The sequence below is a fragment of the Bactrocera oleae genome, chromosome X (assembly GCF_042242935.1).
Source record: "Bactrocera oleae isolate idBacOlea1 chromosome X, idBacOlea1, whole genome shotgun sequence".
NCBI lineage: Eukaryota > Metazoa > Arthropoda > Insecta > Diptera > Tephritidae > Bactrocera > Bactrocera oleae.
Window position 1 is genome coordinate 23,907,355 of NC_091541.1, and position 25,170 is coordinate 23,932,524.

Genomic DNA, 25,170 nt, shown 5'->3' on the forward strand with positions numbered 1-25,170 from the left:
CAGAAATTTTGAAAAACATGCACATTATGCATGTACGGTCGCATGATGCCAGCAAAGATGGAATGCCAATGTTTTATGTTTTGTTGCGGTAACTACATTATAGCAAAGTAATATTCAAAATAGAAACTATAAAAAAACATGAAAAGTAGTACATAAATACATAGATATGTAATAGTTTATATTTTAATGATAATTGTTTGCATATGTAAATATCATTGCTCATATTCAATAATTCAATTGGTGAATAAACTTTATGCTTCAATTATTAAGGTCTTTAAATATGAAATCTTATATATTCATTAAATACATTTGCAGAAAAAAGTAAGTTTCTCCTCACGAACCCAGATAACTCCTCAAGAACCCCCGAGTTCGAAGAGACAGAATACGAATCAGCCACATCGATCGGAGCACAACGCTCCGCTCCAAATCGCACCCTGGGTGTTGGGGGCTGAAAGTTGCACCCCTACAGAGCAGGTAGGTCTACTAACACTGCACTGTACTAACTAACGGTTGAAATTCAAAACTCGCTGGAGAATAGTGACGTGACGATATGTGTCTTCCTAGAGATTGAAGGTGCTTTTAACAATGCGTCTCACGCAAGCGGGATTAAGCATTGAAGAAAAGAAATGTGGAAGCTCCTATATGCAGATGGATAGAGGCTGTACTGCTTACCAGGATTGCTGAAGCCACAGTGGGGGAGAGCAAGATACGTCTTGGTACTACGAGACGTTGCCCTCAGGGCGGGGGACACTCTTCTATGGAGTCTCGTAATATATGAACTCCTTGAGCTGCTTACGAGCAATGGAAATCGGTGTGCGTAAGGCCTATTGTTACATATGGAGCGGTAGTTTAGGCATCGAAAGCATCGCAGATTGCGATAGGTCTTCAACTATCGAAGCTGCAAGGACTTGCCTGCATCTGCGCCTCTGGAGCAATGCGCACTTGTCCAACCGCAGCACTTGAGGTCATGCTAGAGCTCATACCGCTCCATCTAGTGATTAAACAGACTGCGAAGCATACCATGCTGCTTATAACAGCAAAGGGGTATGGAAAAGGGAAGTTAATCTCGTCTCAACAAATGAAGGCCTTAGAGGAAAATACACTGCTGGCCTGCCTTTCAAGACACAGCGCTACAAAAAGGATAAACTTAACGAAGATGTTTGAAGTTACTCTCGTCAGTAAGGCGGACTAAAGTGATTTCACGCTCGACTTTCTATTGAAAGGCAGCACTATTCAGTGGTACACTGATGGCTCGAAAACACCGGGGCATAAAGGGGTACCATAGAGAAGCTGCTCCGCACAGAGGAGAGAGTGGGTAGAGAAAGTCACTGACAGCAAGAAAGGTAGGTTCAAAATTATGATCAATCTCCCCAGAGGAAAATTCCGGCTCCTTGTCGCGCTCTATACTGGGCACTGCAGGCCCAAGAAACACCTGTCCAACATAAGCATAGCTTCTTGTATACTAGATCGCACAGTAATTTGTATACGCAGTCTCCAAGCCCTCGGATCCATTTATATATACAGTGATAACATTACCTTAATAGCGACCAGCAAGTTCCTGGAATTCATAAGAGTGCTGGTCCTTTGATGGAGAAGAGGGCAGAATAGACCCAAATCTCACACAATTTCTATTTCTATTCTAACCTAATGTTTTCCAAGAATTTACACCTGATCGAAATCTGCCTTTTTTGACACAGAGATGTAAATAAAAAGAATGTTGTGTTATAACTCTTTTGTAAAACGGCATTTGTACAGGAAACCATTAAAAAAAATTCAAAAATATTTCCTGAACAAAAGTTTATTGTATATTTATTGCTTTTTCCCACCACCTCTGAGGTTGCAATGTATCCGCGTTACCGATCTTTTATGAGTGTTCGGTTCCCCAGGAGGCCTATATTCACCCTTATAAAATACGTATACAGTTCTAAAACAATAATAACAAATATAACTAGAAACAAGTAAGGAAGGGCTAAGTTCGGATGTAACCGAACATTTTATAATCTCGCAAAGTCAAATGGTCTACTCGTTTGAGATTTCTTTGTGGATTGACTGATATTTTCGGTAGAAGGTCAACTATAGGCAATATATTTAGTACTTAGGTTTGAACAGTTTTGGTTCGATTTAGACAATTTTTGGCCGCAAGGTGGCATACTTTAATTGCATTATTCACGCAAAGTTTTACCCCGATATAATCATTGTTACCTGATTTGCATAGTGGAAAGTGAAAGAATCAGATGGAATTGAAAATCGTGTTACATGGGAAGTAAGCGTGGTTGTAGTCCGATTTCTCCCATTTTCGCACTATGACATAGAAACATGAAAAGAACGTTATGCACCGACTTTGGTTGAAATCGGTTGAGCAGATCTCAAGATATGGGTTTTCACCTAAAAGTGGGCTGTGCCACGCCCACTGACTAATTTTAAACGCGGTTCCTATAAAGCCAATTTATACCATCTCAGAGATAAAATTTAATGTCTCTGGCGTGTTTAGTGCTTGATTTATCGCGCTTTTAGTAGTTTTTAACAGTACCGTTATATGGGGAGTGGGCGGAGTTGCCACCCGATTTCAACTATTTTCACATCGTCAATAGAAGTGCTAAAAACATTTGCTTCTAGTAAATTTTGTTATTATAGCTTTAGCGGTTTAGGAGATATGCACATTAAACCTATTAGAGGCGGGACCACGCCCACTTTAAAAAAAAAAATTTAACTTCAGATGCCCCCACCTAATGTGATCCTGTGTACCAAACAACAGTATTGTATCTTATTGGGGAGCTTAGTTATACCAATTTATTTGTTTTTGATTAATGGCGATTTGTGGGCGTGGCAGTGGTCCGATTACGCCCATCTGCAAAACCAACTGTCTCACGGTACCAAGAAACATGTCTATCAAGTTTCATAAAGATATCTCAATTTTTACTCAAGTTAGAGCTTGCACGGACGGACGGACGGACAGACAGTCACCCGGATTTCAACTCGTCTCTTCATCCTGATCATTTATATATATATTACCCTATATCTAACTCGATTAGTTTTAGGTGATACAAACAACCGTTAGGTGAACAAAACTATTATACTCTGTAGCAACAGGTTGCGAGAGTATAAAAATATTTATAAATAAAATTAGGTACACTTCATGAATATTAATAACAACTTGTTGCACGTAATACATAGATACATAAATTTAATCTTTTGGAATTTTAATAATCAAAAAATATTTGAATATGTAATAAAAACATTCTTAAAGTTATAAATTTTAAAACATAACACGGCAACACAATACTAGATTTGAGGCACTTGGACTTTATAGTTGTAGAAGTCTGACTAACTGACTTTAGTAGTAGAATATTTGGGACAACCCGTACCAAATTTGACATTTTGCGTGTGCGTTAGTGAAAAACTTAGGATTGGTTACTTCGCGAAAATATAGTTGGAAAAAGTTTTTTTCTAACAATTTATTAACAAAAACAAAACAGTAAACGTATTGTTAATATGTGTATATTAATTTGATTTTATAATACATAATGTGTATTACTACTTATGTGTCTATATAATAAGTTCACAAATAAGAGACTTAATAATTAGTTACATCAAGTTGTCTCCATAAGTTCATACTCACATCTCTATAGCTTATATAATGGTCCACAAGTAATGAAGGGCTAAGTTCGGGTGTAATCGAACATTTTTATTTAATTTATATATCTTTATATTAAAAAATATTGCGAAAGAATACAACATTCATTACTCGACAAAATCGTGAATGGATAACAACCAAATTTGCTATTTTATTAACTTATATTGAAGGTTACATGACGATAGTTTTATTCATACATATATTTTCAAAGCATCAGTGAAAATTGTATTAAAACCATCTTCAAATGAGATATATCTGAAATAAACCCAACCGAAGAGACTAAATTTAATATATTGAGTTGATGTGTAAAACGTTAACCATAAAACCGGAATTGATTATATTAGGGATATAAAGTTTCGATCAAGGTCTAAACCAATTCTATTCATATTGAACGCTAAACTACATAATTTTTAGGAAAACTTGTCTACTTAATTTTATAAAAAAATATCACACATTTTGGCAAACGTGAACGATTTAAAAAAAGGTGGAAAGCCAGAAATCACTACATAGAGTATATTGGGACAGAAAGAGCTGATTACACTAACTTTTGACGTTGCTAAAATATATTTGAGAACATATTTTCAAGCAATTCCATAAATATGTTACAAACACGCTGACCGACATATTCGGCATTGTAGTTTATGGGAGATGGGGTAATTTGCCGACCAATTAAACACATTTTTGACATAAAACTGTGGTATATTCAATATTATATGTTCAGTTAATATTGGTAAGATATCTTACATATTCGATATAGAGGCAAATAGAAGTTCGAAAATCTTTATACAAAGTCTAAGGGAACTATTGTATTAAATCCGATTCCCAATTTTATGACTATATACCTATATATGTGTTTATCTTAATTTTTAATCCAAACAACTTAACGCTTTACTAATCACTATTCGAATTTACAACTTCTTACTTATAACTTAATTACTCTTTACTAGTTACTTCTGGTAATTTATCGTCGATTCGATTTTGTTCTATCATCCGTGTTCATCACACTGCCCTCCCCCTAAGACTGATCGTCCCGATTAGACATATTTGCGGTGCCAAACACAAATGATTTATGTCTCTCATCTTGCCTTTAAGGATGTTGTTAAATTTGATAGCCATCCATCTCTTATTGGAGTAAATTCTACCCGTTTTTCTGGAACATCCCTTGACTTAAAGCTGACTTGAGATTCCATTTTTGATCAGGACGTAGTTCCATTGAAACACCAAATCTTCTTTGATGGATTGTTAAATAAAAGTCCCAATTTGATGGCTATACACTTATCTTTATTTCTAATCCCATCAACTTAACTTTTACTTATCATTATCCTAGTTTACAACTTCTTACTTATATCTTAATTACTCTTTGCATGGCAGCACCCTAATTAGAACTGTGTTTACTGCACAAACCGGCAGCCCTTGTATAGTAGATCTTTAAGAAAAGTTCGCCACTATAACACTCTGGCAACTACGAATTCGCTGTCTACTTGCTTCTGGCAATTTATCTTCAATTCGATTTTGTTCTATTATCCGTGTTCGTCACAATATTTTTTCTTTCTTCAAATAGTGCCAAAAAGTAGTCGGTTGTGCGTAAAGTGCCGACTACAGTTAAAAGAGCGGAAAAATGCACAACTGTCATAGGGAGGCAAATCTGGTATCATTTCGGTCACAATCATGCTAGAATGCTATTCAAATATTTTTGTACGAGGCTAGCAATGACACGCTTCATACCCAGAACGTTAACCATATTGTGTTGAATCGATTCACTCTCTGCTTTTTTCTAAAGCTAACACGACGATTATCAAGAATTGTTTTTTAATTTTTTTGATGTTATCGTTATTAAAAGAGGTGAATGACTCGCAAGAGGCAAGCATTAGATGACTTCACGACCTTCACTGAACGCTTTGTGCCACTTTTATGATATACTTGTTTTCGGGATAAACTCGACTCCCTATAATATAAACTTCTTCTTTGATTCCATTGGAAACACAAAATTGCAAGTAAACTCGTTGTTTATTTCCTTGGTGATGCCAAGTTCACACTACTTGACATATGGAGATCAAATTTCGAACGAACATAAATAACGGTTATACCAATCCAGGGAAACAAATGTTATCGATTCGGTTTCCGCTCGCTGTTTAAACGGACCAGTCCAAGTGAAATTTGATCTGGAGTGTACATATACCATATACGTTGAGGTATTTAAACTACAAGACGGTGGTAACCAATTCACTATCACACTTGTAAATTTTCACTCCTTACACCATTATATTGTAACGGATTTCTCGATAAATCGTCTACCTGTAACTCACTCTTGAGTTCGATCACTGGATTGTTAAATAAAACTAGCCAATTTAATGGCTACACACTTATCTATATTTCTAATTCCAACAACTTAACACTTATTGCTCGTTATACGATCTTACAACTTCTTGCTTATGTCTCAATTGTTCTTATCACGACAACACTCTAACTAGAACTGTGTTTGCTGCACAATCCGGCAGCCCTTATATAGTAAATCTCTGACAAAACATTGCTTCTAGAACATTCTGGCAACTACGAATTCGCTAACTAGCTGCTTCTGGCAGTTTATCGTTGATTCGATTTTGTTCTATCATCCTTGTTCGTCACACTGCCCTCCACCTAAGTCTGATCGTCCCGATTAGACATATTTGCGATATCAAACACAAAGCTTTTATGTCCTCCATCTCGACTTCTAGGCTGTTGCTGACATCGTTAGCAGTCCTTCTCTTCTTGGAGTTGATTCCATCCGTTTTCCGGATACTCAGTTTCTGGTACATCCCTTGATTTAAAGCTGACTTGAGATTCCATTCTTGATCAGAACGTAACTCCATTGGAACACCGAATCTCGTTACCCACTTGTTGATGAATGCCTCCGCCACTGGTTCAGTCTCTTGGTTAGGAATTGTGTATACTTGTGGCCATTCGATGAAATGGTCCTTGACTACCAAAACATGACTATTTCCTAATTTATTGGTGGGGAATGGACCATCTTCATACACGCCTATTTTCTCACCTTCCGCACGCGAATTGTGCTGTTTCATCTGCCCATGACTTCTGGACCTTGATCCTTTAGCTACAATGTTCTCAGCATATTTCGCAATCCTTTCTATAGCTGATTGACAACCAGTCCAATAAAACCTTTGCTTCAAATGCTCCAAGGATTTCATGTCTCTCAAGTGCCCTCCTCTTGGACATTTGTACTGCACGTTAAGAACATCAGGAATTCCAACCCTTGGAACAACCATAAGTACTCGGAAGGTTTGCCTATTTTCGCTTTTCCATACTCGATGCAAGCAGCCATACACTAACTTTAAACTGCTCCGTTCTGACCAATATGATTTTGTGACTGGCCTTCCTGTAGTTATTTCTCCAATCGTTGTACATTGGTTCAACTCCACCTTATGTAATGCACCTTCCAATTCTGGATCTTTCTGCACAGAGTCATCCGTTTCAGGTTCAATTTTATGCTGATCTTCCACCTGTGATGGTATACACGCTTCCTGCTCTTCCAACTGTAAGGACACTTGTGCTGGTATCCAAGCTTCTTGCTCTTCTAACTGTGAGGAACCTTTTATTGGTTCACACGCTTCCTCCTCTTCCAACTGTGGGAACACCTGCCCTGACATACGCAGTTCCAGCTCTTTCGACTGTGAGGACCCTTGTACTGGTACACACGCTTCCTCCTCTTCCGACTGTGAGGACACCTGCGCTGGCATACTCCCGTTCAGTTCTTCCGACTGCGAAGACACTTTTGCTGGTATACAAGCTTCTTGCTCTTTATACTGTGAAGATCCTGGTTCACATGCTTCCTCCTCTTCCAACTGTGAAGATACCTGCGCTGACATATGCACGTCGAACTCTTTCGGTGCTGACAACTGTGCTGAAAAACTTTCAAAGAAGGATTCCAACGCAGTATAAATAACCTCTACTGAGCATTCTGGACCTTTTTCCAAAGAGTCATCCGTTTCAGGTTTAATTTTATCCTGCTCTTCCACCTGTGAGGAGACCTGTGCTGGTATACACGCTTCTTGCTCTGCCAACAGTAAGGACGCTTGTGCTGGTATACAAGCTTCTTGCTCTTCTGACTGTGAGGACCTATTTACTGGTTCACATGCTTCCTCCTCTTTCAACTGCGAGGACACCTGCGCTGACATACGCACGTCCAGCTCTTTCGACTGTGAGGACCCTTGTACTGGTTCACACGCTTCCTCCACTTCCAACTGTGAAGATAGCTGCACTGACATATGCACGTCCAGCTCTTTCGATGCTGACAACTGTGCTGAAAAATCCTCAAAAAACCATTCCAACGCAGCACAAATAACCTCTACTGAATATTGAGTCACTTCCTTATCTTGTTTCTTTGTTGTCTCTTCCTCTAATTCCGATTGAAAGACATATTCCTCAACATTAATGTTCTTTGCTTCCATGGCTCTTCTTAACCGCGACTGTAATTTGGACTTTACTCCCTTTGCTGCCAAGCCACGTTTTTGCAGCTCCTTTTTCAGTTGTGGAATCTTCAGATCGTTAAACTTGGCCATTTTCAAACAATTCTCTCTTTGGGAATTTATTTGACAATCCCACTTCTGACACCAATTGTAACGGATTTCTCGATAAATCGTCTACCTGTAACTCACTCTTGAGTTCGATCACTGGATTGTTAAATAAAACTCCCCAATTTAATGGCTACACACTTATCTATATTTCTAATTAGAACAACTTAACACTTATTGCTCGTTATACGATCTTACAACTTCTTGCTTATGTCTCAATTGTTCTTATCACGACAACACTCTAACTAGAACTGTGTTTGCTGCACAATCCGGCAGCCCTTATATAGTAAATCTCTGACAAAACATTGCTTCTAGAACATTCTGGCAACTACGAATTCGCTAACTAGCTGCTTCTGGCAGTTTATCGTTGATTCGATTTTGTTCTATCATCCGTGTTCGTCACAATATAATATATTCACAACTAATTTTAATGGAAAACTCTGTTGTAAAAGTAGCAACATTAATTATACAAAATTTTTGATTTCGAAAAAATGAGACGCACATATAAATTTACCATTTTCCATCAACAATGGCCGGCATTATTTGGTTGATTTTTTTTTAGCTAAGCGCGTTTTTTGATATGCGTGGTAAAATTCATATTTTAGTTTGTTTTATAGCTTCAAAGCCGTTTACTTATTCATTTACTTTGTATTTCTTAAAGTGTTTCTAGATGACACACAACACTTTCCATTTTGCTGTTGTGCCGTCAAATAACGCAACATTGGGTGTGCGGCGTCGAAAAGGCTAGGAATGTGCTATGTCGTTTGGAGCACACCGCCTTGCGGAAGGTAATGGCCAACATTGCTATTTATACGCAGAGAACTGTCATTTCGGAAGATCCAGAATACGTAAATGTCTACTTTTAGATGGGAACAAGAATTCGTAAATGTCTACTCTGAGATGCCTGCATTTTGCCCTGGTTGCTCGTATCGAGTTGAAATAGTCCAAGTGTTCGGCATAGATGCTGTGCGTAAATCGATTGAGAATTTCTATCCCATCAAATGTTACGCTCAACCAACCAAGAATTTTACAAATGTACCGATTGACGCATTGCGGGTTGAGCTTAATTAGTAAAGCGAGGCAGCAACTATGTTCCGACTTCTTAAGTGATGCATTGCGGTTTGAGCCCTTAACCATTATTGGTAGAGGGCGATTTATTGATACTCCATCGGATCACGACATCGTTGTTATTTCGTAACTGATAGACTGACTATGACTGTGCTCGAGTGTAAATGGTACAGCGCACTCGCAAGAGGCTGTGCTTGTTGTTGTGATAGCGCATGCGCTGTGTGATAACGATTCTTATTATCGAGTGAAAGATCAAGCCGCTCACTGCAGCCAAGGACATTGCAGATGGAGCTACACTTGCTATCTTAACTACCCTCCTTTTCAAGTCCGAAAAGTCCCTGTTGTGGTAATCCATCAAGCTTAGGCGGGGTTATTCAAGAGGTGTCGTATGTTGTTTGGAGTACTTTGTAATGTTGTTATAAAAAATTTGATTGGTATTGTAAAGTATTGATAGTTGGGATGGCTTGGTTGATCGTAATATAATATAACATTTTTAATTATAGTGTTACAAATTTAATTACACTGTACTCTATGAATAGTTGATAATATGTTTAAACATTTTGCTTGATAATTTTAATAAATGACATAAAGATTTTCCTTAAGTTATTACAAAATTCTTTTCGGAAATATTAAAATAAAAATTCGAAATTGATATGTGTTGATTATAATATTTGAATTTAATTGTTTATTTTTATTTTTGTGAAAGTGTGCGTAAACGGAAAATAGCATCTGAGATTACTTTTATGCATATTTTTTCCATCTATTAGAACTGTGGTATCTAATTCTCTTTCCACTACTTTTTCGACATAGTTTTATCAAATTTATTCCCAAACCGTTTATTCCTTTTCAAAAATACCTTTTCTCCTGATTAGTATGTTTTCATCGTTTTATTTTTGTTTCGTTGATTTAATATTTTTTCTTGCACTTTAAACAATTTTTCGCGTATGACTTTCAATTCTTCATTTGAACAATTTAGAAAAACATTAATGGGCTTGGCATTGGTTGTGGAGTAAAGGCTGTTGTTGTACTTATGTGTTGCTAATAGTATGAGATCTATAGTCTCGCACAACTGCTGACTCTGTTTGGTGCAACTGATGGCTAATAACGGAATCTTTCAACCTGCCCATTACTTTTGCTGTGTAACGTCGGGATGAAAAATTGTTCAATTGAAAAATTATATCTGAGGAATTTTTTTTTTGTCCTAGAATGAAAAGCTTTTTCGTTATTTGAAATAGTTCTTTTTGTGTTTTTAAATATTAATAATACTCGAAGTGCTTCTTTTTTGTCTATCGTGGATAGTGAAGAACTAGATTTAACAAGCGCGTATTTGGAAAATTTGTCGATACATGTTAAGAAGTTCTGCTTATCAGTAAAAAAAAACATCGAAGTGTAAGATTTCACCTGGTATGGAGGGGATAGGAGTTTTACCGATTTCGAGGTTGGACGGTTTACGCTGATATTTCTTTTCTAAACAAATTTTGCAATTAGAAATTATAGATTTCAACAATTTTTTTATATTCGGGAAAAAATAATTTCGTATTATTTGTTTGAAATTTTCTTGTAAGCAGCGGAACGAACGTATTTTTGGAATACAATTTTTGTACTTTTGTTTAACGATAGACCCTTTGTTAATATTGATAATGATGATATCATCAATGTAGACGTGAAAAGTTTTACCTAACTCGTCGCGAAGAATATCATCGATAGGGGTAACTTTTCGAATATTTGGGTCACCGGTGATGGAGCAAATTGTTGCCTCTACGTTCGTATTATGTGGTAGAGCTCTATCTGGGTGTGCAAATGCACTTGACTTTTTAACGATCATTTCACTAAACTTTGCTTTAATAGTGAATGGGACAGAATATGCTTCTATGGTGATCGAATTAATTTGATTACAACGGAGATGCTGAAGCTTCGATATCAATTTTCGCATTAATCTCTTTAAGGAAATCGTAGCCGATTATTCCATCGAATGTAGTTCTATTCGTAAGCAAATAAAACGTCGATGTATAATTAAAGATTTTATTTGATAAGATTAACCCCATTTATTGATTTAAATGTAAAGGGGTTTCCCATTACCTTAATACCGTTAAAGATTGAACGATTTTTGATAAAATTTTTTGAAGCCGCTGTATTGATTAGTAGTTTTAGCTCCTGGCCACTCGTTGTTTTTGTTATGACGAATGGTAGGAGCAATTCTTGTTGAAATGATTAATTTCACTTTCTAAATTATCAATGGAGGCGCGTGTTTTACTTTCGTTGCCGGGGTGGCATTTATCAATATGCGAATGAGGACTATAATGGTCATCGCAACTATCGGATTCGTTTAAATCGGAACTTACTTCTTCAGGCATAAAATTTACCTTTTGAGCTTTTGAATATGGTTTTCGAAAGGAACCAGACTGATCACGAGAGCGTTTAAATACTACTTGGTGAGGTTGTGTGTGTTGCTGCTGTGGCAACATAACGTTAGGCTGAGATTGGTCGATGTTTGGTTTATGAAATAACAGATTGTTCTGATGCGCTGGGCTATTTCGATAAACGGAAGAACCGGGATCGACATCCATCGTAATTGGTCTAAATGTGTACCGGAGACTTGCTGGTCTTACTGAACTACCCATAGCAAATGTTTGCGCAAATTCGTAACGTTTATGGTTCGTCCCGAGTTCCTGGGCAGCAGCTAACGCAAAAAGCAAATCCCTCGGATCTAAGGAAAACAAAATACCGCAAAGAGGGCGAAGAAGGCCCGAAACAAAAATGCGTAGTGCCGTTCCCGCTGTGTGTCATTATTTGCTTATTTATGATAAGTATTAATTGCCCATCTACCATACCGAAGTACTCTGAAATCGATAAATTCTCATGCCTTAGAATACTTAATTCGTTTTCCAGGGCCTTAATTGGTATTTTATCTGCGTAAGTTTAATCGAATTTAACAATTATTGCCTTGAAATTTAAAACAGTGTTAAAGGACGATAAATCGTGTAATCTCTCAGTAATTTTGTTTCTTAAAATACCCATTGCCACATAGTAATAGCAAAATTTGCCGTGGAGCAAGGAATATTCTCTGTTATACCTGGGTAGAAGGAATATTCTCTGTTATACTTAGGCAAAGATTTTATTAAATCGAGACTGAAATTTCCCGAATCTATTGCGCTAATTCTATTAAAAAAAACTATGACCTTCACTAATTTTTATTATAAAAATTTCTTCGTGATATAAAATTTTTTAGTGTATGTGGTTTTATAAAATAGTTTTATTTAAGATAACTTTAAAATTTTCACCATGAAAAATGCAAAATAAATTTAAATAATATATCTTCACTATGAACGGGGTATTTGCGTATTCGGAACACACCTGTGGGAATAATTTGAAACTTTAATTTTTGCTTAATTATAAAGCAGTTTGTGAGGTGTGAACGTAATCCTGATCATCAATATTTTAATTAATTAGGTTAACTCATAAAAACCAGAAGCATACCATTTTCCGAACGCAAGTTCACACAGTTCAATATAAAACTTCAAAATTAATATAAACTTTTATTTCCGAAATTTAACTTTAAGTATAGCTTGCATGTCACACTTTTTCGATTTTAATTTTTTACTTACAAATTTACTCTAGTGTAACTTAAATTTATCCTGGGATAGATAATGAGAATATTCCCTCGATGTCGTCGATGCTGAAGTCCTGGGATGTAATTATATGTAGGATATTCCATTTTGGATATTGGATTTTTTTTTGGAGTCCAGTCCACTTCTGCCTTGATATGGTTATTCTGCTTGCTGAATTCTGCTGGTAGAATTAAAGGTGATTGCTTAGCGATAAGCCCCACGTTGGGCGCTAGTTAAATATGACCGTGTGGTTAAAATTTCTGTCCTTTACCACCAAATGTTACGCTCAACCCACAAAGCATTTTACAAATGTACCGATTGACGCAGTGCGGGTAAAGCTTAATTATTAATGCAGGCAACTACTATTTCCCGACTTCTTAAGTGCCGCATTGCGGTTCAAGCCCTTAACCATTATTCGCTAGTGGAGCGCGATGTATTGATACTCATCGGATCACGACATCGTGGTTATTTCGTAATTGATAGTAGACTATGACTGTGCTCGAGTGTAAATGGTACAGCGCACACGCAAGAGGCTGTGCTTGTTGTTGTGATAGCGCATGCATTGTGTGATAACGATTCTCATTGTCGAGATCAAGCCGTTGACTGCAGCCAAGGGAATTGGACCTTGTGTGAGGTAATGTCAGATTACTAAATACAAGTAAGTAAATTATGTAACAATTTTAGATTTTATATATAACTGAGGCCATATTTCGGCATTATAATAACATACTCATATAAGTATGAATAAGTTAATCATAACTGGCCAATGTTCTATATTTCTTTGTGGAAAAAGTATATATACATTACTTATTGGAATTTGTTAAAATAATTGATTCTTCTGATTAATTTTAGTACAAAATAGGAAAATAGGTTTCTCTATATTAACGTAAAATATTTTGTTGGGTTAGAAAATTCCATCACCTGAATTTTTAACATTTAGGTAACCGATAAGTTAGGCAGTGGTAACTAATGAATAACAAAACAAATAGCCTCTGAACCAGTTTTCTGAAACTGATATTATATTATTATATATTATACTATATTATATATTATAGGTAACCATAGAAATAACCAAACAAACTATTGTTAGTAACAGAAGGCTGAAAAACAAATAGCCAATGAAAAGGAAATAGTTGGCAAATCAGAGCAGTAAAATATTTGTAGCATTTGCGCCAAAGAAATGAGAGAGAAAGAGTAAGATAATCACACGAAATATAGTGAAAGAGGAAAAATAGTTACATATAATATTTCCCGAGGCTAGAACAAAAGTAACCTTTTGGATAACTAATGCATTAATTAACGATAGGTTAACCAGTTAGCTAACTTTTACCCGTCGTGTAGTGTAGTTTCTATTTTTTACGTGCTTTAAATATATCTGTATTGAATTTTACTTTCCTAACATGCATTTTACAAATTGCAGATGTTGCAGTCTCCATTGGCAATTTCAAGCACCATTTTCTAGACAACATTTATTGCCTGTCGAGGTGCTAATATACACATATGTATGTTTTTAAGCTACGGTCACACACAGTATTATTCTTGTGTGGTGGTGTGGGCATACGGGCAAGTGCAAATTTATAGTATAAACACAATACGGGCGACGGCGAATATTCATCGTACTCGGCGATGCCGTCGGTGATTCGAATACACGATTGTATATGAAGATTATCACATACGCGACGGCGGCGAATTTCACCCACCATAACGATTTTTGAGATAGAGCTATTTCTAATTTTATCGCCGACCGCGGCGGCAAAAACGGCATCACCATATCAAAGAAAAATTATTTTCAGTAAAAATATTAAGGATTTTCAAAAATAATGTAAGAAAATGTCTTCGTTGGCAATTGTAAGATTGTTTATATTTGGTTTCGTCATTTATTGTAATATTTTTGAGCTCTTAATATACACTAGCTGCGACGAAAATCTTCCGTATTGTGTTTGACACGGCGGCAACACTCGGCGAAAATCCGTCCGACGGCGTTGCCGAGTACGACGAATACCCCGTATTGTGTTTACGCTATTATTTCAAAAATGTTTTTACGGGCGAGGGTTACTTGCATTTACATGTAAAAACTGAGCCGTAAGCCGTTGGTTCAATGCCTTCTTTTAATGTGCCTTCACAACTCAACTGTGGTAGTGTTTAGTTTAAAAATTCTGAATTGATTGACCATAGGCGCGTTTTATTTGACCTGGCTTATACAATGATGTTAAGCTATTAGCATATTTTGTATGGAAGCCTTAGCCAACATATTGTTATGGATTTCTCGATAAATCGTCTAAATATAACTCACTCTTGAGCTCGATCACTGGATTGTTAAATTAAAGTCCCAATTTAATGCTATACACTTATCTTTATTTCCAATTCCACAACTTTACACTTATGGCTCGCTATTCGAACTTACAACTTATTGCTTATAGCTTAATTGCTCTGTACACGGACACTCTAATTAGAACTGTGTCTGCTACACAATCCGGCAGCCCTTATATAGTAAATTTTTAACAAAAGTTCGCTACTAGAACATTCTGGCAACTACGAATTCGTCTAGTTGCTTCTGATAGTTTATCGTCAATTCTGATTTGTTCTGGTACTCGTGTTCGCCATAATATTTATCAATTTATATATTTACAAGTAACCAATCCTAAGATTTTCAATAATCCACATGCAAAAATGTCACACTTGGTACGGGTTACCTCGAAAGTTCTACTACTAAAATCACACTTGGTACGGGTTGCCTACTTATATTCTACTACTAAAGACACACTTGGTACGAGTTGCCAACCAATATTCTACTTCTAAAACGTCCAAATGACACAAATCTGCTATAGTGTGTTGCCGTGTTATGTTTTGAAATTTATAACTTTAAGAATGTTTTTATTTCATTTTCAAATATTTTTCGGTTGTTTTAATTCCTAAAGATTAAATTTACATAGTATTATTTAAATTATTATTTATTGTATTGAAATATTATTAAATGTTTCCAATTTTATCAAAAAAATTATTGTGTAACGGTGATTTAGAATATTTTGTAGATATTATTTATTACTTAGTAGGTTGTTTTGATTATTGTTATTGTTCCTAAATTATTCCTCATATTTATATTTATTTTTGTTTTAGTTTAGTAGATTGTTTTCAACTATATTTGTTCATGAATACAATTGAATTGTACCTGATTTTTATATATTTATTTTCGTTTTTTCAAATCAAGTTGAATATTTCAACTTATATTGTTAATTTAATAAATATTCATGAACCTGATTTAATGGATATATCTTTTCGAGTTATAACTGTTATGAAAAGTAGATTGTTTTAGAATTGTATATATTATATGGGTAAAGAAAAATGATCAGTAACGCACCTATATTGCAACCTTAGAGGTGGTGAGGACAAGCAATAAATATATAATAATCTTTTGTTTCGAAAATATTCTTGAAAGTTTTCATTAATATTGTCCATTACAAAAACATGTTCACAAATAGGTTGTTTATCTACAATACATTCTTTTCATCTACATCTCTGTGTCAGAAAAGGCAGATTCGATCAGGTGATCACGGCTGTTTCACACACATAGGAAAACAGCTGATTTTTTGGTTACTTAAAGGCTTATACAAAGATATTTATTTTGCTTTGTAAAAATCTATTAGTGATGGGAACCATCAAATAAAAACTATTAACTTATTCGATAAAAACTATTGTGGCGAACACAAGTACCAGAACAAATCAGAATTAACGATAAACTGCCAGAAACAACTAGACAACGAATTCGTAGTTGCCAGAATGTTCTAGTAGCGAACTTTTGTTAAAAATTTACTATATAAGGGCTGCCGGATCGTGCAGCAGACACAGTTCTAATTAGAGTGTTACCGTGTAAAGAGCAATTAAGCTATAAGCAATAAGTTGTAAGTTCGAATAGCGAGCAATAAGTGTTAAGTTGTTGGAATTTGGAATAAAGATAAGTTTATAGCATTAAATTGGGACTTTAAGTTAACAATCCAGTGATCGAACTCAAGAGTGAGTTACAGGTAGACGATTTATCGAGAAATCCGTTACAACTGGTGTCAGAAGTGGGATTGTCAAATAAATTCCCAAGGAGATAATTATATAAAAATGACCAAGTTTAACGATCTGAAGATTCCACAACTGAAAAAGGAGCTGGAGCAACGTGGTTTGGCGACAAATGGATTAAAAACTGAATTACAATCACGGTTGAGAGAGGCCATGGAGGCGGAAACCATTAATGTTGAGGAATATGTCTTTCACATGGAATTAAAAGAAGAGACAACAAAGATTGAAGAAAAGGAAGAGGCTCAATGCTCGTCAAAGATTGTGGACATAAACATGGTTTTTGCCGCAATATCGCAAATATCGACACAAATTAAAGAGCAAGATACACGATTATCAACGCATTTGGAAGAGCAGTTCGTAGCGCAAGATGCACGTATACCAGCACAGGTGTCCGCACCGTTGAAAGAGCAGGATGCACGGATATCGCAAGTGTCCTCACAGATTTCGGAATAGCGGGATGAAATTAAAACTGAAGTGGATGAATTGAGAGATCGTCTCCGTGAGCTACAATTAAATCGGCCAATTGTGTCAACAGCTTCTGCCATGGTAAAACCTCCATCCTTTGATGGCACTGTTCCGTTCCACGCTTTTAAGCTTCAATTCGAAAAGACGGCATCTTCAAATAATTGGAACGCTGAAGATAAAGTAGCTGCATTGTTCGTTGCATTAAAAGGATCTGCAGCAGAAATATTACAGACCATTCCAAACTGCGAGGCGAGTAGTTATGAAACGTTGATGGGTGCATTAGAAAGACGGTATGGTAGTGAGCACAGGAAGCAAATCTTTCAAATTGAGTTGCGAAATCGCCGCCAGAAAGCCAATGAGTCTCTGCAGAAGTTCTCTACAGAGATTGATAGGTTAGCTCACTTAGCTTATGCACATAAATCCATGAAATACATCGAGGACACGAAAATTCAGACTTTCGTCAATGGAATACGAGATAACACTACACGATTCGCTGCATTAGCATGTCCAAAATTGACGTTTGCAGAAACCGTTTCGTATGCTCTGACACAGGAAACTGCATCTCTGCTTTGCAATCAAAATCAATTTAAAGCTCACAAAGTAGAAATAGAGGAACACACTTGGGTGAACCAATTACTTGAAAAAATGGACAACATGCAGAAAGCACTGGAAAAATCTACGGAAGCGCATAAGAAAAATTATGGTGTGCTTAAATGCTGCAACTGCGGAAAAAGTGGCCATATAGCACGCAACTGTAACCAGCCAAATAATCCAGTTGGACGTAAACGGAAAGCTGAGGAAGATCAAGCAAATGTTAAATCAAACCAATCGTTAAACTAAAGCGAGCCAGCCGAAAAGGGCACGGGCTGGCTCCCGCAAGCAAATGCCCTGTAATCTCCATTTCACAAATAAGCAGGAATACGAGTAACGTTACCGTTAGTGGATGTGTAGACGGTAAAAAGCGCATACTGACTGTGGATATGGGCGCATCACATTCCATAATTCGATCTGATCTGGTTGAGAAAGAAGTGAGACCGTTAGCTGGGGCAAAGTTGCTTACTGCAACTGGAGAAGATACCCTAGTTCTCGGAAAGGTAACGTGCGAGATCGTAATTGGAAAGACAGCCGTGTTACACAATTTTATAGTGGCAGATATCGTTGACGAAGTCATAATTGGAGTAGACTTTCTAGCGAATCAAGGAATCAAAATTAACATGAAAAACAAGATTATGTCCTATGGAAATATGGAAGTGCCACTTATGTTCGGTTACGATAATAAGTACAACGTTAGACAAGTGATAACAACAGAGAGCCAGCAGATTCCACCAACATCAGAAGCAATTTTTTGGGCAGAAATAGATGGAGACTATGGGTCAAACAAGTGGTGGATTGTTGAGGCCACAAAAGAATCTACACCAAACTTACTCATAGGCAAAACCCTGGCTATGACAAGACAAGATAAACGTGTTCCAGTAAGAGTACTTAATGAGTGCAAGTTACCAATCAAACTCTCCAAAGGAGTTGTATTAGGGCAGTGTCAAAAGATTGAGGCCGTGATAAATTGCGAAATAGGTCTTGAGGAAGATTCCATGGACGAAAACGATATATCGAGCGAATTTAACGCATGGACCGAGGAACTAGAGGCAAACTATCAACCTTCGGCTAAACAACTTCTTCTAAGATACTCATCCATATTTGATAAAGACGATGCCAAACCAGGAAAAACCAAAGTTGTGAAACATTTTATTAACACAGGTAATGCAAGACCAATCCGCCAGGCTCCTCGAAGCGTTCCTTTAGCAAAACGAGAAGTTGTAAACCAGACCATACGTGAAATGAGCGAAAGCGGCGTAATCGAACCATCAGAGAGTCCGTGGAGCTCACCTGTAGTACTTGTGAAGAAGAAAGATGGCAACATGAGATTTTTTGTGGACTATAGAAGGTTGAATGATGTAACGAAGAAAGACAGTTATCCACTACCTAGAATCGATGATACACTCAACTCGTTATCAGGCACAAAATGGTTCTCAACACTTGATTTCAAAGGTGGTTATTGGCAAGTGGAGGTAAACGAAGAAGACAAAGAAAAGACGGCTTTCAGCGTTGGAGATGGTCTATGGCAATTTACCGTAATGCCCTTTGGATTATGTAACGCTCCTACTACTTTGAGAGACTTATGGACCAGGTATTAAAAGGATTACACTGGAAGACCTGTTTGGTATACCTCAACGATATCATCGTGTTGGGTAAAAGCTTCGATGAACACCTTAAGAACTTGAAAGAGGTTTTCCAACGGATAGCTAGCGCTGGTCTCAAGCTGAGTCCAAAGAAGTGTTCCCTTTTCAAAAAGGAAGTAAACTACTTAGGACACAAAGTGACAACGGAGGGCATTTGCACAGCTAATGAAAAGATCGAGGCAGTAAGAGATTGGCCCACTCCTAAAATTTTACATGAATTGCGGAGTTTCCTTGGACTATGTACTTATTATAGACGATTCGTTCCAAATTTGGCCAGCGTAGCTAGTAGCCTCCATGAACTCACGAAAAAGAACAGAGTTTTTGAATGGAATAAAGAGCAGAAAGTGGCTTTCCAAACTCTGAAGCCAGATCAACGTTTATTTTGGATACGGATGCTAGTGGATTTGCAGTAGGAGGATGCTAGTGGATTTGCAGAGCGAAATTTATTGTGTTACTCGGAGGGAATTACTGGCGTTGGTGAAGTGCATCAAACATTTTCATAAGTACCTTTATGGCCAGCGATTTCGGGTGAGGACAGATCATGCAGCATTAAAATGGCTTCTACAATTCAGGAACCCAGAAGGACAGTTGGCACGGTGGATTGAGAGACTCCAAAGTTACGACTTCTCTATAGAACATCGCAAAGGTAGTAGTCATGGCAATGCTGATGCCATGTCCCGCCGTCCCTGTAATCTGGAATGCAGACATTGCTCAAAAGCTGAGGCCACAGAAGACATTATAGATGGCCGGTTAATGACTATAACATCAGACTGGAATCCGGAGGAGCTACGGAAATGTCAGCAAGAGGATGCAGATTTGAAAAGCGTAATACACGGATTGGAGATGAATAAACGTCCAACAAGAGAAGAAATAGCTGCAGAAAGCCCAGTCGCAAAGGCTTATTGGGCACAATGGAATAGTTTGAAGTTAGTGTCTGGCTGCTTGCATCGCGTATGGGAAAGCGAAGATGGGCAAAGTTCACGAGCTCTGATGATTATTCCAAAAGTAAGAATTCCTGAAGTTCTCAAGGAACTGCACAACGGTCCAAGTGGAGGACACATGGGTATCACTAAAGCCCTGGAGAAATTAAAACAAAGATTCTATTGGGTTGGTTGTCGTCAATCAGTTACTGAGTGGAAAGCCAATTGTGTCGAGTGCATTGCTGCTAAAGGGCCGCGGTCCAGGAGTCATGGTCAGATGAAGCAGTACAATTCAGGTGCGCCGTTTGAGCGAGTAGCCATGGATGTAGCTGGTCCATTTCCTATCAGTAAATTAGGAAACATATATGTTATGGTAGTCATGGACTATTTCAGCAAATGGCCAGAGGTATACGCAATTCCTAACCAGGAGGCGGGAACAGTAGCGGATGTATTCATCAACAATTGGGTATCGAGATATGGTGTTCCAAGAGAATTACATTCTGACCAAGGAAGAAATTTTGAATCAGCTCTAATACAGGAGATATGCCAGAAGCTGGGTATCCGGAAAACCCGTACAACTGCACTACATCCGCAGTCCGATGGTATGGTAGAACGATTCAATTGAACTTTCGAAGAACATTTGAGGAAAGTTGTGGACAAGTATCAAAAAGATTGGGATACCCATATATCCTTGTTCCTGATGGCTTATCGGTCTGCTGTACATGAAACAACGGGCCAGACTCCAGCAAGGGTAATTTTTGGTAATGCTCTTCGACTACCGATTGATTTAAAATTTGGAATTAACGCCAACGGGGGAAGGAATACTAAGGAATTCAATAGCATCCTAGAAGACGAGATGAGGGATATACATGCTATGGTGAAACAGCGCACCAAAATTATGAGCGATAAGATGAAAGCAAAATCCGACAAGGCAATAAACTCTGAGGGTTTTGTTGAATGCGATTGGGTATTGTTATATAACCCACAACGAAAGAAAGGGCTGTCTCCCAAATTACAGTGTAATTGGGAAGGACCATACCAGGTTATTAAACGACTCAATGATGTAGTGTATCGCATACAGACCATTGGAAGGCCAAGGAATAAAATGAAGGTGGTTCATCTGGAACGGCTTGCAGCGTTTGGTACCGCAAATATGTCTAATCGGGACGAACAGACTGGACGATCAGACACAAGTACCAGAACAAATCAGAATTAACGATAAACTGCCAGAACTAGACAGCGAATTCGTAGTTGCCAGAATGTTCTAGTAGCGAACTTTTGTTAAAAATTTACTATATAAGGGCTGCCGGATCGTGCAGCAGACACAGTTCTAATTAAAGTGTTACCGTGTAAAGAGCAATTAAGCTATAAGCAATAAGTTGTAAGTTCGAATAGCGAGCAATAAGTGTTAAGTTGTTGGAATTAGGAATAAAGATAAGTTTATAGCGTTAGATTGGGACTTTAATTTAACAATCCAGTGATCGAACTCAAGAGTGAGTTACAGGTAGACGATTTATCGAGAAATCCGTTACGCTATTAAGTTATTCGATAGTTCAGCAATTTTCATTCTTTCGATAGTTTACAGGAAATCATTCATTACTAAATTTTCGTTCATTACAATTTTTTCGTTTATTACTAGTTCTTTCATTCGTTACTAATTTTTCGTTCATTAATATTTTTTGATTTTGAACGATTTTTCAAATGAATGATTTTTAGTGTATGCAAGTAGATTTCTAGCAAAGCTGTTTTGTACGAATTAATTTATTCCCTTTTAAGGGCTTCACCTACTCTTAATAATATTATATTCAGCAAATGTTCGAATAATGTTTAAATTATGTGTATTTCAAAATTATGAAGAATGATTTATATTAAATTGGGAAAACTTTAGTATACCGTCCCAGGCTTTCGGGGATACATTGGGTATGGGCGGGTAGAGGAGATCCTCCAGATCAAGAATATATAAAGATATATAGCCGCGGGAAACCAATAGTTTTCGAGATATTTACGTTTAAAGTTGAAAATTTAAACTATTTATAGTACGAATTTTTTATATTTAAAATGAAACATACACTTTTATTTTTCACTTTTATATCCACTAACACTTCACTAATTCGTTTGTACACATTTATTTTACATTATATAGTGCAAAAATAGTTTAATTCAAAAATAATTAAAATATTGTTAAATTCTATTACTTCTGACAATAACAAAGAGGTTGCAAAATGTCAAATAACCAGTGTTACCTTATCGACATCTTTTGTAATTGAACTGAAAGAAATTAAAACAGATAATACCCCAAATACAGAAATCCAAAACCTAGAGAAATAAACTATTTCAGAGCATTGATGTTAAGTATTATGTCATACCCTCTATGACAATATTGCTTTTTCTTGTAGAACTTCTTTTTGCGTTGGCGGCCTTCGGCCGCGCTTCAAATAAATTAAGCCTGGTCGGCCCACCCCGGTGGGGTGAGGTTTTTAGGCGCAGAAATTCTTTTTACGTTGGTTCCTGTTTCTAGGGTATAATCTCTCTGTTTATTTTATTTTTCTTCGTTTACAAAATATATTAGTATGGCAACACTGGTTTTTTGTCAAAAATTAATAAAATTGAAGAATGATTTAAATATTGAAATAAAGTTATTTTTGCAGCATTTAATATACAAAAAATGTCTAACAACGAATTAGTCAAGTGTTAGTGGATAAAAAGTGAAAAATATAAGTGTATAATTCATTTTAAATCGCAAAAATACATACTTCAAATAGTTAAAATTTTCAACTTCAAAAACTATAAGTTTCCCGCGGCTATATCTATTATATTCGCCCATACCCATTTTATCCCCGAAAGCCTGGGACGGTATACTAAAGCCGACCCATTAAATTATATATAATAATGGAAATTAAATTATATGCATGTATGAATTGCAGAGTTAATAGATGCTTAAAACAGATTTCGGAGAAAAATATTTAAACTACTCATAATAAATAAAGATTTATGAATAATGTAGGGGCCATTTCCAAGTAAGTAAGATGACTAAAGTAGATTTATGTGGTCATCGGTGATATTTGGCAAGCTTTATTGACAGTTTCCAGTTGGTAGGAAAAATTCCAATTGTTTTGAATTGAGCAAATTTGTCAAATTGGTTTGCGATTCGAAATTGTAATTATGTATACATGCACTTAATCGTTTTACTGTCTGTAATATAATATTTGCGTCAATAATAGTTTAAATTGGATTGCATGGTAATATGAAATTTATATATTTTATAAAAAAAAAGTGCTGAAAATATTTTTATTATAAAATAACAGTTCAACCAAACTAAAATGCGGTCAGGATTAATGAGATTATCGATGTGGAAGTTTTTTTTACTAAAATTGGTAATAATGTTAACTGTAATATTTGTAAAAAAAATTTCAAGTTTTCTGGTAATACATCAAATTCAAATGATCGCCTACGACGAAGGCATCCATCATCACTTAGTGTGGAGGAGACTCCTCCGGCAATAGTCGAGGATAAGAAAGTTATATATAGCAAGCTGTTATAAATGGAAAGATATGTGATTTCAGAAATATCAAAGGAAATTTTTGAAAGATAGTTAAGTAGTGTTTCTTTGATACCAACTGTGAACGTGGAAATTGCGCCAAGTTCTTTAACAATACCTAATAGAAATGTTTCAGGTGGTGAACTATTAAAAAGAAGGGCAATACAAATAAAGTTATTTGTTACAAGCCGGCGATCTGAGCTTTTAGAATCTGAAAAGGGAAATATCGATAAATCTCTCAATAAAATGGTTTAAATAGATCTACAACCACTCTCCCTTGTCGAAAATGAAGGATTCCGCAATATACAAAAAAGCTTTAGCCCTTGTATTCTATCCCAAACAGAAAACTTCTTTCCAATACGATGTTGCCAGCAAAATATATAATATGATACGGAAAAAGCTTAATGAAATTTTGCAGCCAAAACTCTTTTTGGTCTGTTACTAGTAATTTTATTTGGGAAAATAAAATGAACTATGTAGTCCTGTCATCTAAAGAAGTGTTCGGCTCACATACGGCGCAAAATATAGCCACAGAATTAAAAAAAAAATTTGACGAGTGGTCAATTTTTAATTAAATAAATACGATTGTAAGTGATAACGGCGCAAGTATCAAAAAAGCAATAAGTGATTACAAAAACTCCACCACCCATGTGTGGGTCACTCCCTAAATGTATGCGTTGTTGATGCCATGAAGGCTGTTCCTCAGATTTCAGAGCTTATAACGAAATGCAGAGCTATAGTAACATATTTCAATCATAGTTTTCAAGCAGCAGAAAAACTTAAGAGCATGCAAAAACACAAGGGTGTGGCTAAACTTAAGATGAAGCAAGATGTTGCAACTAGATAAAATTCGGGCCATTTCATGATGGAACGTTTATGGTTGATAAAAGAACCGCTCTCTGCTGTAATAACTTCTTTACCAAATGTACCGGATTTTTGGAATGCATCAGAATGGGAAAAATTACGTGATTCCATCAACATATTTAAGCCGATAGAGCATAACTATCCAACGATGTCACTGATTGTGCCTATAGTCCGAGGACTCCAATTTGCAATAAGATCCCAGC

The 25,170-nt window shown here is 36.5% G+C and overlaps 1 long non-coding RNA gene across 1 annotated transcript; it reads left to right on the plus strand.

Annotated features, from left to right (window-relative positions):
• The first annotated feature begins 23,378 nt into the window (after positions 1-23,378).
• LOC118680468 (uncharacterized) lies at positions 23,379-24,175 on the plus strand. Its single transcript, XR_004976007.2, has 2 exons — positions 23,379-23,804; positions 23,871-24,175. It is a non-coding gene; the product is annotated as an uncharacterized lncRNA (long non-coding RNA).
• Positions 24,176-25,170: the final 995 nt, after the last annotated feature.